Consider the following 13,596-nt stretch of genomic DNA (forward strand, 5'->3'; position numbering starts at 1 on the left):
CCACTGAGCGAGGCCAGGGATCAAACCTGCAACCTCATGGTTCCTAGTCGGATTTGTTTATAATCACTGACCCATGAAGGGAACTCCCCTCAAAATCCTTTAAAATCATGCATTTTGTAAGCTTTTAATTTTGTTGGGGGGATAAATAAAATAATGAAAAAAAAAGAATAATTTAGGTTTGCCTGTTTTTATTGCTTTAATATCTACTTCAGTAAAAATTATTTGGCTAATGTCCTTAATTTGGTGTACCCAAGAATATATAATAATCTTTAACAGATAAGACACATTATTTTTTAAAATATCTAATGCCACATCCTTAAGCCATAACTTAAACTTAGCTAAAAAATAAGAAGAATATAGTCATAAAGAGCACTAATACAAATCAATATACATTAAAATATAAAAACTATTCCAGGAAGCCAAAAATTGACTTCTAATCTTCATTAAGTATAAATTTTAAAACTTCCTTCCAATGTAACATAATAAAAAGTTAAAAATATATTACTTTGGAAAAAGTCAGGGATACTTGTAAATAAGTGGTTTTCATCTAGGATAATTTCTTTCTACCCTTTATTTTGAGAATTTTCAAATACAAACAAAATTTGGCAGAATCATGAAATGCTTTCATTTACCCATCAATGACAATTTAAAAATCTATTTGCTTCCTTCCTGATTTGTTTTATAAAAAAGTCCACCTATCATTTTATTTTATCTGTAAATATTTTATGAGTATAGTTTTAATTTGTTATTTTAACATAAACATTTTGAAATTTTAAAGTAAAAAGAAAGCAAGAACAGGAATAAATATAAAGTTGCTCAAAATCAAATGTTCTTTAAATGTTTATTATAAACACTAATCAGATACTACATTTTAGCACCACTACACTTAAAACAGGTATGACTAATTAGAGCCAGTTGTCTCCTTAATAAGTTAGGCACCAAGCAGGAGGGTCAAAACATAGTTGAAGAGAATTATATTCCATATCCCACATAAATGCAAACTTCCTCTGACTGTGCACAACTAGAAGTATGAAAAGCTTGTGGTAGCATGGTAAGTCACTGTATATATTTCTCCTCTCTCCTAATGAACTTCCTTTCTCATTGTGACCACATCAAGCTCAACAAAAGCAACAGATAAAACAATGACCATCTCTAAATCCCAATGACCTCCTTAAGTTGCCAGATTTTATCCATCTTTGTACTGGTCAAATTTACAATATTATGCAAACAGTTAGTAAGTAACACGTTCCCTGTAACCATCCATATTTTTATTAAAACAGTTCTTATTGATCTCAAGGGATATTCAATTATTTTTGAATTACAATACACAAATCTTTTAGTAAATCCAGAAGCTCTCAGTTTAATATGTCTACATAAAAGCCATGTTTAGAGTAAGAAACCTGTTTCCAGTTCTGTTATTATAACCATACCAATGATCTTTTAATAACCACACTATAATTTTTTTTCACAATAATATCCAACTTACAGATTTAAAAAGCCAAAAAAAAAAAAAAAAAAAGAAAATACAAGATTCCAATAATGCTTTTATTAACATCTAGGTAAAAATAAATAGGTCAGGCAGAAATTTTTCCTATGTTCACATTTTTAAAAAATTAGGATTTTGCATTAATTAAAAACTATATGAGTTAAGCTTTTGTCTACCTTTAATTTGAAAATTGTAAAAAAGGAATGTGTCATGCAAAATGATGAAGTGGGAAGATCTGGGGGTAGATCTCTTCTACAAAGCAACAATTAAAATGTGAAGAAAGATTGGAGCAAACTATATTGCAACTCTGGAGCCTGGTTGTACACTTATAATAACTGGGGCACACTAGATGAAGGGAAAGACTGTTGTTCTTAGGCATGAGAGCAATATGCATACACATGTCATCAGTAGTTTAGAACTATCCATTGGTGGACAGCACCAACCCCCAACAAGCAGAAATCAGTAATCCCTAAGGAGTGGGTGAATCAGACTTCCAGAGTGAACTGCACGAAATTCTTTCCAACAAATAGTACTGAGTAAATTAGATATCCACATGTAAAACAATGGAGTTTGACCTTACTTTACATCATATAAAAATTAACTCAAATGGATCAAATAGCTGAAACTATAAAACTCATAGGAGAAAATATAGGGAAAAATTCCAGTAACACTGGATTAAGTGATTGGTGACTTTCAGGATGTGACACCAAATCACATAAGAAAAGTGAAAATAAAAAAATTTTACTTTATCAAAATTGAAAACTTTTGTGCATCAGGGATATCATTAATATACTGAAAAGTCAATTTACAGAATGGGGAAAAATATTTGCAAATCCATATATCAGATCAAGGATTAATTAGAAGAATATATACCCAATTCCTAAACCTAAACAACAACAACAAAACAAACAGCTAGATGAAAATGGGCAAAGGACTTGAAAAAATATTTCTCTAAAAAAGATATAAAAATTGCCAGTAAGCATATGAAAAAAAATATTAACGTAATTAGTCATTACATTAGGAAAATACAAATCAAAATCACAATGAGATAACATGTAACTCCTAATACAATGACTATTTTAAAATAACGAAAATGGGACAGGATTAAGATGGCAGAATAGAAGGAATGGAGCTCAACTTCTCTCCTAAAAACAACAAAATTTACAAAAAATACTGAGAAATCTTCAACCAAATGGACTGGAAACTTTCAAAAAGATATCCTACTCCAGAAGACAAAGAGGAGGCCACATCAAGAGGTTAGGAGGGGCTATTACATGATATAAGCAACCCCATACCTCCCAGTTGGGAAGTCCCACAGACTGGAAAATAACTGGTTCACAGAGACTCACCTACAAGAGTGAGAGTTCTAAGACCCACATCAAACTCCCACATGTGGGGATCTGGCACTGGGAGAGAGAGCCCCTGGAGCATCTGTCATTGAAGGCTAGTGGTGTTTGTACACAGGAGCATCACAGGATTGGGGGAAACAGACTACATTCTTAAAAGGCTCACACAGAATTTCATGTGCCCTGGGTCCCAGGGCAAAGCAAAGTCTCCATAGGAATCTGGGTCAAACCTGACTGCAGTTCTTGGAGGACCTCCTGGGAAAACAGGGGTGAATGTGGCTTGTTGTGGGGGAAGTGCATTGGAAGCAAAGTTCTTGGGAATATTCATCAGTCTGCCTTTCTCTGGAGGTGGCCATTTTGGGAAAATCTGACCCTACCCATCAGCACTGAGAAGCCCCAGGCCAAAAAACAATCCAGGTGGAAACAGCCCCACCCATCAATAAACAGGCTGCCTAAAGACCCCCCAGGCACACAGCCACCCCTAATCACATTCAGAGACAAAGCCCCACCCACCAGAGGGATAGGAATCAGCTCCATGTACCAGTGGGCAGGCATCAGTCCCTCCCATCTGGAAGCCTACAGAAAGCCCCTGTACAAACCTCAGCCACAAGGGGAGCAGACACCAGAAGTAAGAGAGGCTACAACTCTATAATCTGTAAAAAGGTCACCACACCAAAAACCTATAAAAAGACAGAGAACTATAACTCAGATGAGGGAGAAAGGAAAAACCTCAGAGAAACAGCTAAGTGATCAGGAGATTCTCAGCAACCAGGAAAAAGACTTTAGATTGTTGATGCTGAAGATGATGCAAGTCTTTGGGAATAAACTGGAGGCAAAGATGGATAATTTACAGGAAACACTGAGCAAAGAAACACAAGATATAAAACTTAAAGAAGAAGAGATGCAAAATACAATAACTGAAATAAAAATTCACTAGAAGCAGCCAATAGCAGAATACAGAAGGCAGAAGAATGAATAAGCAAGGTGGAGGACAGATTAGTAGAAATTACGGGTGTGGAATAGAAAAGAGAAAAAAGATTGAAAACAAACAAAGTCTCAGATAACTCTGGGACAATGTTAAGTGCACCAACATCCATATTATAGGGGTGCCAGAAGGAGAAGAGAGAGTGAGGGGGACAGAAAAAATATTCCAAGAGATAATAGCTGAAAACTTCCCTCACATGGGAAAGGCATCACTCACTCAAATCCAGGAAGCACAATGAGTACCATATAAAATAAATGCAAGGAGGAACATTCTGAGACACATATTAATCAAACTGACTGAAATTAAAGACAGAGAGAAAATATTGAAAGCAGCTAGGGAAAAGAAACAAGTAACATACAAGTAACATATAATTCTATCAAACATTTAGAGAAGAGCAAACACCTATTCTTCTGAAACTATTTCAAAAAATCACAGAGGAAGGGACACTCCCAAACTCATCCTATGAGGCCACCATCACCCTGACAAAGATACCACAAAAAAAGAAAAATTACAGGCCAGGTTCACTGACGAAAGATACCACAAAAAAAGAAAAATTACACGCCAGTTTCACTGATGAACATATATGCAAAAATCCTCAACAAAATACCAGCAAACTACATCCAACAATACATTAAAAGGATTGTGCATCATGATCAAGGGGAATTTATCCAAGGGCTGCAAGTGTTCTTCAATATCCACAAATCCATTAGTGTGATACACCACATTAACAAACTGAAGAATAAAAACCATGTGATCCTCTCAATAGACACAGAAAAAGCCTTTGACAAAATCCAACACATATTTCTGATAAAAATCCTTCAGAAAACGGGCATAGAGGAAAACTACCTCACCATAATAAAGGCCATATGTGAAAAACCTACAGCTAACATCATTCTTAATGGTGCAAAGCTTAAAAAATCCCCCCTGAGGTCAGGAAAAAGACAAGGATGTCCACTCTTGCCACTACTATTCAGCATAGTTTTGGAAGTCCTAGCCTCAGCAATCAGAGAAGAGATAAAAGGAATCCAAATTGGAAAGGAAGAAGTAAAACTATCACTATTTGCAGATGACATGATACTATAGCTAGAGAATCCTAAGACTCTACCAGAAAACTGTTAGTGCTCATCCATGAATTTGGCAAAGTCACAGGATACAAAATTAATACACAGAAATCGATGGCATTTCTATATACTAACAATGAAAGATCAGAAAGAGAGATTAGGGAAGCAATCCCGTTTACCATTGCATCCAAAAAAGTAAAATACCTAGGAGTAAACCTACCTAAAGACACTGTACTCTGAAAACTGTAAGACACTGATGAAAGACATCAAAGATGACACAACTAGATGGAAAGATATACCATGCTTGTGGATTGGAAGAGTTAATATTTTCAAAATGACTATACTACCTAAGGTGATATACAGATTCAATGCAATACCTATCAAATTACCAAAGACATTTTTCACAAAACTAGAACAAAATATTTTAAAGTTTGTTTGGCACAAAAGAATAGCCAAAGACATCCTCTGAAAGAAAAATGGAGCTGGAGGAATCAGGCTCCCAGACTTCAGACTATACTACAAAGCAACCATCATCAAAATCATATGGTACTGGCACAAAGACAGAAATATAGATCAGTGGAACAGGATAGAAAGCTCAGAATTAAACCCACATACATACAGCCAACTAATCTATGGCAAAGGAGGCAAGAATGTAGAATGGAGAAAAGACAGCCCCTTCAATAAGTGGTGCTGGGAAAATTGGACAGCCACATGTAAAAGAATGAAATTAGAACACTCCCTAACCCCATAAACAAAAATAAACTCAAAATGGATTAAAGACCTAGATATAAGACCAGACACTACCAAACTCAGAGGAAAACAGAGGCTAAACACTCTCTGACATAAATGACAGCAACATTGTATCAGATCCACCTCTTACAGTAATGTCAGTAAAAACAAAAATAAACAAATTGGACTTAATCACACTTAAAATTTTCTGCACAGTAAAGGAAACCCTAAACAAAATAAAAAGACCACCCTCACCATGGGAGAAAATCTTTGCAAATGAAGTGACTTACAAGGGATTAATCTCCAAAATTTATAAAAACCTTCTGCAGCTCCATACCAAAAAAACAAACAACCCCATCACAAAATGGGCAGAAGGTCTAAACAGACAATTCTCCAAAGAAGGCATAGGGATGGCCAAAAAACACATGAAAAGATGTTCAACATCACTCATTATTAGAGAAATGCAAATCAAAACCACGATGAGGTACCACCTTACACCAGCCAGAATGGCCATCATCAAAAAGCCTGCAAACTGTAAGTGCTGGATAGGGTATGGAGAAAAAGGAACCCTATTACACTGTTGGAATTGTACATTGGTGCAACCACTTTGGAAAACAGTATGGAGATTCCTCAGAAAACTAAAACTAGAACTACCATTTGATCCAGTAATCCCACTCCTGGGCATCTACCCAGAGAAAACCATGACTCGAAAAGACACATGTACTCCAATGTTCATTGCAGCACTCTATACAATAGCCAAGACATGGAAGAAAACCTAAATGTCCATTGACAGAGGAGTGGATCAAGAAGAGGTGGTACATATACACAATGGAATATTACTCAGCCTTTAAACTTATGGTTTCCAAAGGAAACAATCACGGGAGTGGGCGGATGTGCTGTGGTTGTGGGGTGGAAACCCTATAAAATTGGATTGTGATGATCATTGAACAACTATAAATGTAATAAATTCATTGAGTAATAAAAAATAAAGAAAATGGAAAATAAGTGTTGACAAATATGTGGAGAAATTGAATATTGCTACTCAGAATGTAAAATGTTGTAGCTGTTAAGGAAAACAGTTTGGCAGTTCCTAAAAAATGTTAAATGTGGGTTTTTTTACATGACCCATCAATTCCACCCCTACATAAATACTGATAGGCTGTAAAACAGGGACTCAAATTGGTACTTGTACATCAGTGTTCATAACAGCATTTTTCATAATAGCCAAAATGTAGAAACAATCCAAGTGTCCATCATTAGATGAACGTATGAATAGTTGTGATATGCACATGCAGTGGAATATTATTCAGCCATAAAAGGGAATGATGTTCTGATACAAGCTGCAAGATGGATAAACATTGAAAACATGCTAAGTAAAATGAGCCAGACACAAATGGACACAAAATATAATTCCACTTATATTGATGTATCTGAAAGGAGAAAATTCATGGAAACAGAAGGTTGAATAGAGCTTGCCAGGGGCTGGGAGAAGCAATTTGGAATGCTACTGCTTAATGGTTACAGAAACTCTGTTTCTGCTGATGAATAAGTTATTGAACTATATTGTGGTGGATGGTTGTGTCACACTGTGGCTGTACTTAATGCCACTGAATTGTACACTTAAAAATGTTTAAGTTGGTAATCTTCATGTTATTTATATTTTAATATAGTAGAAATTAACTGGTAAAGTTTATATTTAGCATGTGATTATGTTATGACAGGTTTTGTGAGGGAAATTATTACTTTTTAAAAACAGTATCCAGCAACATGATAGAGGCCCTGAGTTCTATGTTACAATGAAGATTTTACCCAAGGAATGCTAATTATTTAACTATATTTAATAATACAAAACTACTGATATCTTATATCTTAAATTAGTTTTAAAAATCCACATAAAAATATTATTTCTGAGCCATTTCATAAAAGTACTTTGGGAATATAAGCCTGAAATCTATATATCTGCCTAACAGGTAGTGCTAAGAAGAGCAAAATAATAATATCCAATGGAGATTTCTCAAATGACCTAAAAGCATTAGTAATCTTCATATAGATGTAAAAATAAACCTTTAGAAGTAATGTTATTCAAAAATGATTATTTCTTGCATTAGAGTTGAATGCATAATGTAAAGAAATCCACAGAAAGTTTCAATGTTAAGCATGAGCAGCTTGATTTTTCTCATTATATTTTTTCAATCCAGAGTATTCATGAGATAATCAGTTTGTATAAAGAAATGTCTTCCTAATAATTCTTTTTTTACCACTTCATTTCTCCAGCATCAATCTACTGTCTTTAAAAGGTATCATTCTAAACTTTAGTTTTTAAAATATATTTTGGAGATGAATATTACCTACCAGGCATAAAATACTGCTCTGTAATAATACAGATCTGGAAATCTTAATTTCTATTGAATTGACTTATAGCAGGGTAGTTTTATTTCTTTCCCTCTATGGTATGTCATCCTAATGTTCAGAAAAGTAGGATAAATAGTATAGATCTTAAATTTTAAAAAATCAAATGAATATTCTTGATTTTAATTTCCTGAAGTCATATAAAGTTCTTTGGCTTTTTAAATTTCTTTAAATGAATGAGACTTTAAAATGAACTATATAAAGTCTATATAAAGTCTATATAAAGACTATATAAAGTCTTTGATAGTGCAGTTCAGTTCTTTGTTATAGAATCTTAGCCTTTTTTTAAAGTTAGTAAATCATTTGCTCTTCTACTGTGTTAGGCATCATTTGGGGAAGGCACCCCCAAAATGCCCTGCTCTAGTTTTCAGAACCTGTAAGACAAGATTGTGTTGTTGATTGGCCAATTGACCTTAAAATAGGGAGGTAATCCAGGTGGGCCTGTTAACTACGTGAGTCCTTTAAAAACAGAGAGTTTTCTCTAGTTGATGGTAAAGGAGAAGGCAGAGGGATTTGGAGAATGTGAAGGATATGGTCTTCCTCGTTTGAAGATAGAGAAGTCCACATAAAAGGAAAAAGGTTAGTGGCCTTTGGCTGACATTCAGCAAGGAAGAAGACTTTAGACCTCCTGCTGCTAAAATTGAATTGTGCTGACAATGGTGGGGTTTGAAGTGGATTCTTACCATGAGCCTCTAGACAAGAACGTATCCTTGACTGAGGCCTGATTTGTGAGACCCCGAGCAAAGATATCAGCTAAGCCAATTTGAACACCTGATCTATAGAACTATGAGATAATGAATAGATGTTGTCTAAGCTGCTTTGTGAATGTATTATATAGCAATAGAAAATTAATACATGTACTTCTGAAAGCCATACATGACTTTGCTTTTGCAATTATTAAACTTTTAGGTTGTCCAAGGGGCAAAGACACATGCCCCATTAGGTCTAGGAAATAAGGTGAAAAGGATTGCCTTCTGAAATCAAAATTGTGAAATCAAGAGGGATATGACCAAGTTACCTTAAAAGATTAGATTAGAAACTTTGGGGTACACCCTGAATTAAAAAAGAAAAATGATTAACTCCTTTTCTCATAGGAAAAACATAAATTTGCATATATATAGGCACAAAAGTTTGTGTAGATTATCAAAATTGATATTATGACCCTCTCTCTAAAATGACAACTCCAGGACCTGTAAAGAAAGCATGATTGTAAATTAGTTTAATATATCAACTTAATCAGAGAAATTAAACCATTTAGCATAAAATGTAAATAAACACATTTTACGGGGTCGCAGAAACAAACAAGGGCAGTGCCTACTCCATTACTGTCCAGAAGCAGGGTACCCTGCAGGGTAATATAAGTATCCAGCAAACTTTGCTGTTTTAATTGCTTCCAGCCACCTCTCCTTTTCCCGATTCTAAGCCCTAAAAACAATTATTTGTTTTCCAGTGTAGTTTATCTAAAAATTATATATGGGCCAGTCAAAATGCCTCACCTATCTAATATTACCAGTAGTTAATATACCTCATTTAACTGTCTTTCATACTTACTTCTAACTCTTTCTTAGCTTCATTCTCAAATTAATAATACCCAGCTAAAACAACTCTGGGATGGCAATGAGACTGAGTTTCTTGTGCTACAAAAACTGAATGTCAACGTGGACAATATTTCATTAAGGCACAAGTATATGTGGCCAGTGGGTATTCTCTAAGATGATTCTCTGAGTGTGCATGTGTGTGTTAGCATGTGTGTTACAGAGGGGGCCTCTTAATTGAACTTGTACAAATTTAAAGAAAATAATAATTATAAATGTTTGGTATAAAAAAAATCTTTGATGTCTTACTTGGAGTTGAAATTAAGTTGCTCTATAGCACACTGTTCAAAGGTAAGACTTCAAAAGCCAGGAATAGATTTGTTTAGAATGATCAATATTCAAGGAGACTAATTAAAAAGGTAGATTTCATTTACAATCTTTTATCAAAACTACATATGTTATTTCCTTTGGCATAACTGGAAACCTTTCAGTTTACCACCTGCAAACACAGAGAGCTCACTGGAAACTTAATGGGTACTGTACTACTTCTCTCCTGGCCCTTGACTCTCTCTAACTATTTATCTCTATCTTCTCTAGCCACTCTTACTTCCCTTCCTCTATTCATCTTCTTCTTTTATTTCTTTATAGGAAATAAAAAGATTTATTTCCTATATCTGAATAAACTATTTCCAAATGCCTAATCAGTCAATATTTAACTAACTTTGTGGTTTTGAGATAATTATTTTGTAATCTAATTTTTTCTAAGGATAGAATACTAGTTGAGCTTTTACTATTTAGTATTATTAATATACTGCATCATTTATATTAGTTATGTTTAATATAGGTATAATATGTTAGAAAATATTCCACTAGGATAAAATGGCATTCTGTCACTGCCAGCTTATTATTTCCTGAGAAATGACACACATGAGAGTGTTTATTTTCCATGATTTTATGTTTTAAAATATAAGTCTTTTGTCAGCTATGTGTACTATGAATTTCTCTTAATCTACCAGTGTGTTTTTCTTTCCATTTTCCTAATTATATCTTTTTAAGGGTAGAAGTTCTAAATATTAATGATACCTAATTCATTTTTTTTCCATTTTTTATGATTTGTGGTTTTGTATACTAAGAATTTTTGCCTAACTAAGGGTAACAATGATAGTTTCCTCTTTTTTCAGAAAAGTAACAGTTTTTTCAGTTTTGTGCTCAGTTGATATGATACATTTTAAATTTAATTTTTGAATATGATATGATTTCTATATTTCCATTTTTCTCCCATGAATGTATATTATTTTTATAATCAGAAGAAATATAGCAACAATTTTTATGGGAGTAAAAAATTCTATATAAATCATTGATTATTTTCAAGTTATCAAGTTATTTCTAAAAGTGGTTGAAGACAACAGAACTTCACTAAGTGTATTTAGCAGCATATTTCTTTCAGAGAACAATGTTTTGCAAATACTTGGAATAGCAGTGAATTTAAATCCTAGTAGATATAATTTATTTGATGGACATAATTCATACATGTATTTAAAAGAAATGTAAAATGTGTAGATACTAGTTTGTAGTGAGTTATTTGAAAAACAGAGGGGGATCTTTTGTTGTAGATAAGGAAATGGTTAAGTATGCTACTAATAGGCATGCTTCAATTTCCTCTTAATTATAGAGGCTTATTAGGGAAGTACCTAATGGCTATTATTACCATCAAAGTCATCAGTCCACTTACTGACACTTTGAAAGTGAAATAGCTTGAATTTTATTGGTAACATCATGCCATATTCCTCCTAAATGTCAAACTGGGTAGTGAGGGTTTTCATGTTATTTTGATACCAAGAACTATATGTGCTCCTTTGGTTCCATAGTCTCCTTTTAGGAAATGGGTACTGTATCAGGGTTCTACAGAAAATCAAAACCAAAAGGATAGATAGATGGATGGATAGATAGATAGATGATAGATAGATAGATAGATAGATAGATAGATAGATAGATAGATAGATAGAAGACAACATTTATTATAGGAGTTTGTTCACACAGTTATGAGGCTAACACATCCCATGATCTGCCGCAAGCAAGATGGAAAACCAGGAAAGTCAGTGGTATGATTGAGCCTGAGTCCAAAGGCTTAAGAATTGTCAGGGCTGATGGTGTTAAAAGTCCAGCTCTGTGTCCAAAAGCTGAGCATCAGTAGCACTGATGTCCAAGGCCAAGAGAAGATGGATGTTTTGTATCAAGCAGAGAAAGAGCAAATTCACTCTTCTGCATTTTTGTTCTATTCTAGCCTTCAGTGGACTAGATGATGCCCACCTGCATTGCAGAAGGCCATCTGCTTTACTCAGGTTACCAATTCAGATGCTAACCTGTTTTAGAAACATCCTCACAGACATACCCAGTGATAATGTTTACAAGCTATCTGTGCATCCCTTAGTTGAAAAATGATACAAAATGCCTAGATTTTTGCTCCTTGATATCCCCTCTCCTCCTCAAATTGTACTACCTTCACAAATTTCAATCCTCTTTACTCTGGTAGGACAATACACAGCTATTTGCTTCTGTCTTTTAGAGAGTACAAACACTACTGCTTGAATGATAAAGTATTGTAAGCTATAGAAATAAAAATTTGAAGCAAAATGGTTGAATTAATTCCTACCTTGATGATTTTGGGTCTGAATTATCCTGAAGAATTTCATTAAACCTTTTGGATCTCAGTTAATGTGTATGATAAAAAAAATAGTCTTAAGTTTGCTGTTTAAATGTGTTAATATGTTTAAAGCTTCATGTATAATGCCAGGTACAAAATGTGTATCCAGAAAATGTTAGTTTCCTTTTTTCTTAAGTGATAAATAAGGAAATTTTAGATGTTTAGAGATATCAGTGTCTTAGGATCCTATGGACTAATGGAAAGGAGGAAGAAAATCAATAGTTCAGTGTCAAGAATGTAGCATCAGGAATGTAAATTAGTTCAAGGTCAGGAATGTAATGGCTTTTAGCTTGCTCCAGTAGGATTTTCATGTGGGCTTAGGTAAGGATTCCATTGCTGAAATGCCCAAAAAAGTAACCTGGATGGGGAGAATGAGAAATCAGTATTTGCTGCTCAGAAACCATGAATCTAAGAAGACTGACTTCTACGTGTATCTGAAAGTGAAGAGGAATGTGTTAAAAAAAAGTGGGTTCTCAGGAACACATCCCCACACTAAAGGCAGATAAAGCTTATAAGACGCTTTTAGCTGATCAGGCTGAAGCCCGCAGATCCAAAACCATGGAAAGTTCAGAGTTGAAGAGGAGGAAATTAAGATTTCATCCAAGGAAGAAGAGACCAAGAAGTAAAGATCTAACTCTTTCGTCTGTATGTAGTGGCTTTAGTAATTACAAAGGCTGAGTATTTAATAAACCAAACCTGAAATTCAGAAGAAAAAAGAGAAGACCAGGACTTATGGAATACCCCCAAATACTTAGAAACACTAGTGCTAATATTTAGATATAAATTTTACTTTCTACAATATTCTACACTATTTACTTTCTACAATATTCTATAATATTTAACTATAATAAAAATTTAAAACAACAGGCCTCTTGTTACAGGTATATGTTAATAATACAATACATATATTAATCATTTCATCATATTTTGTTCATTTTAAACTGATACCTAAGTATGGCAAATATAAAGTTTTCCTTTAGCAATAAAAATCTATGTTTTGAATTTCCTTTCTCTTTTTGGAAATTGAAACCTATTTACATTAAGACATTAAGCTATTACTCTTAAACTAAGGTTAATTCCTTAAAATTTGGTTCATCAAGATATTAATAATTGAGATCTGTTGTTGAAATTATCTGTTAAATGTCATAAAAATAAGATATTTTTATTATAGACACAGTCATCTGAAAGATGAAAACTGAGCTTTACTCTCAAGGGACAAATCAATTTATAATTACTGAACTTTGAATATTATGTCAATTTTATATGCTTTCCACTATTTCCTGAGTTTTAAAGCATTTATTAGGGTTGTCCAGACTATTTTTAATGGTTTTCATTGCTTAT

This window comes from Sus scrofa, chromosome 13, assembly GCF_000003025.6.
Source record: "Sus scrofa isolate TJ Tabasco breed Duroc chromosome 13, Sscrofa11.1, whole genome shotgun sequence".
NCBI lineage: Eukaryota > Metazoa > Chordata > Mammalia > Artiodactyla > Suidae > Sus > Sus scrofa.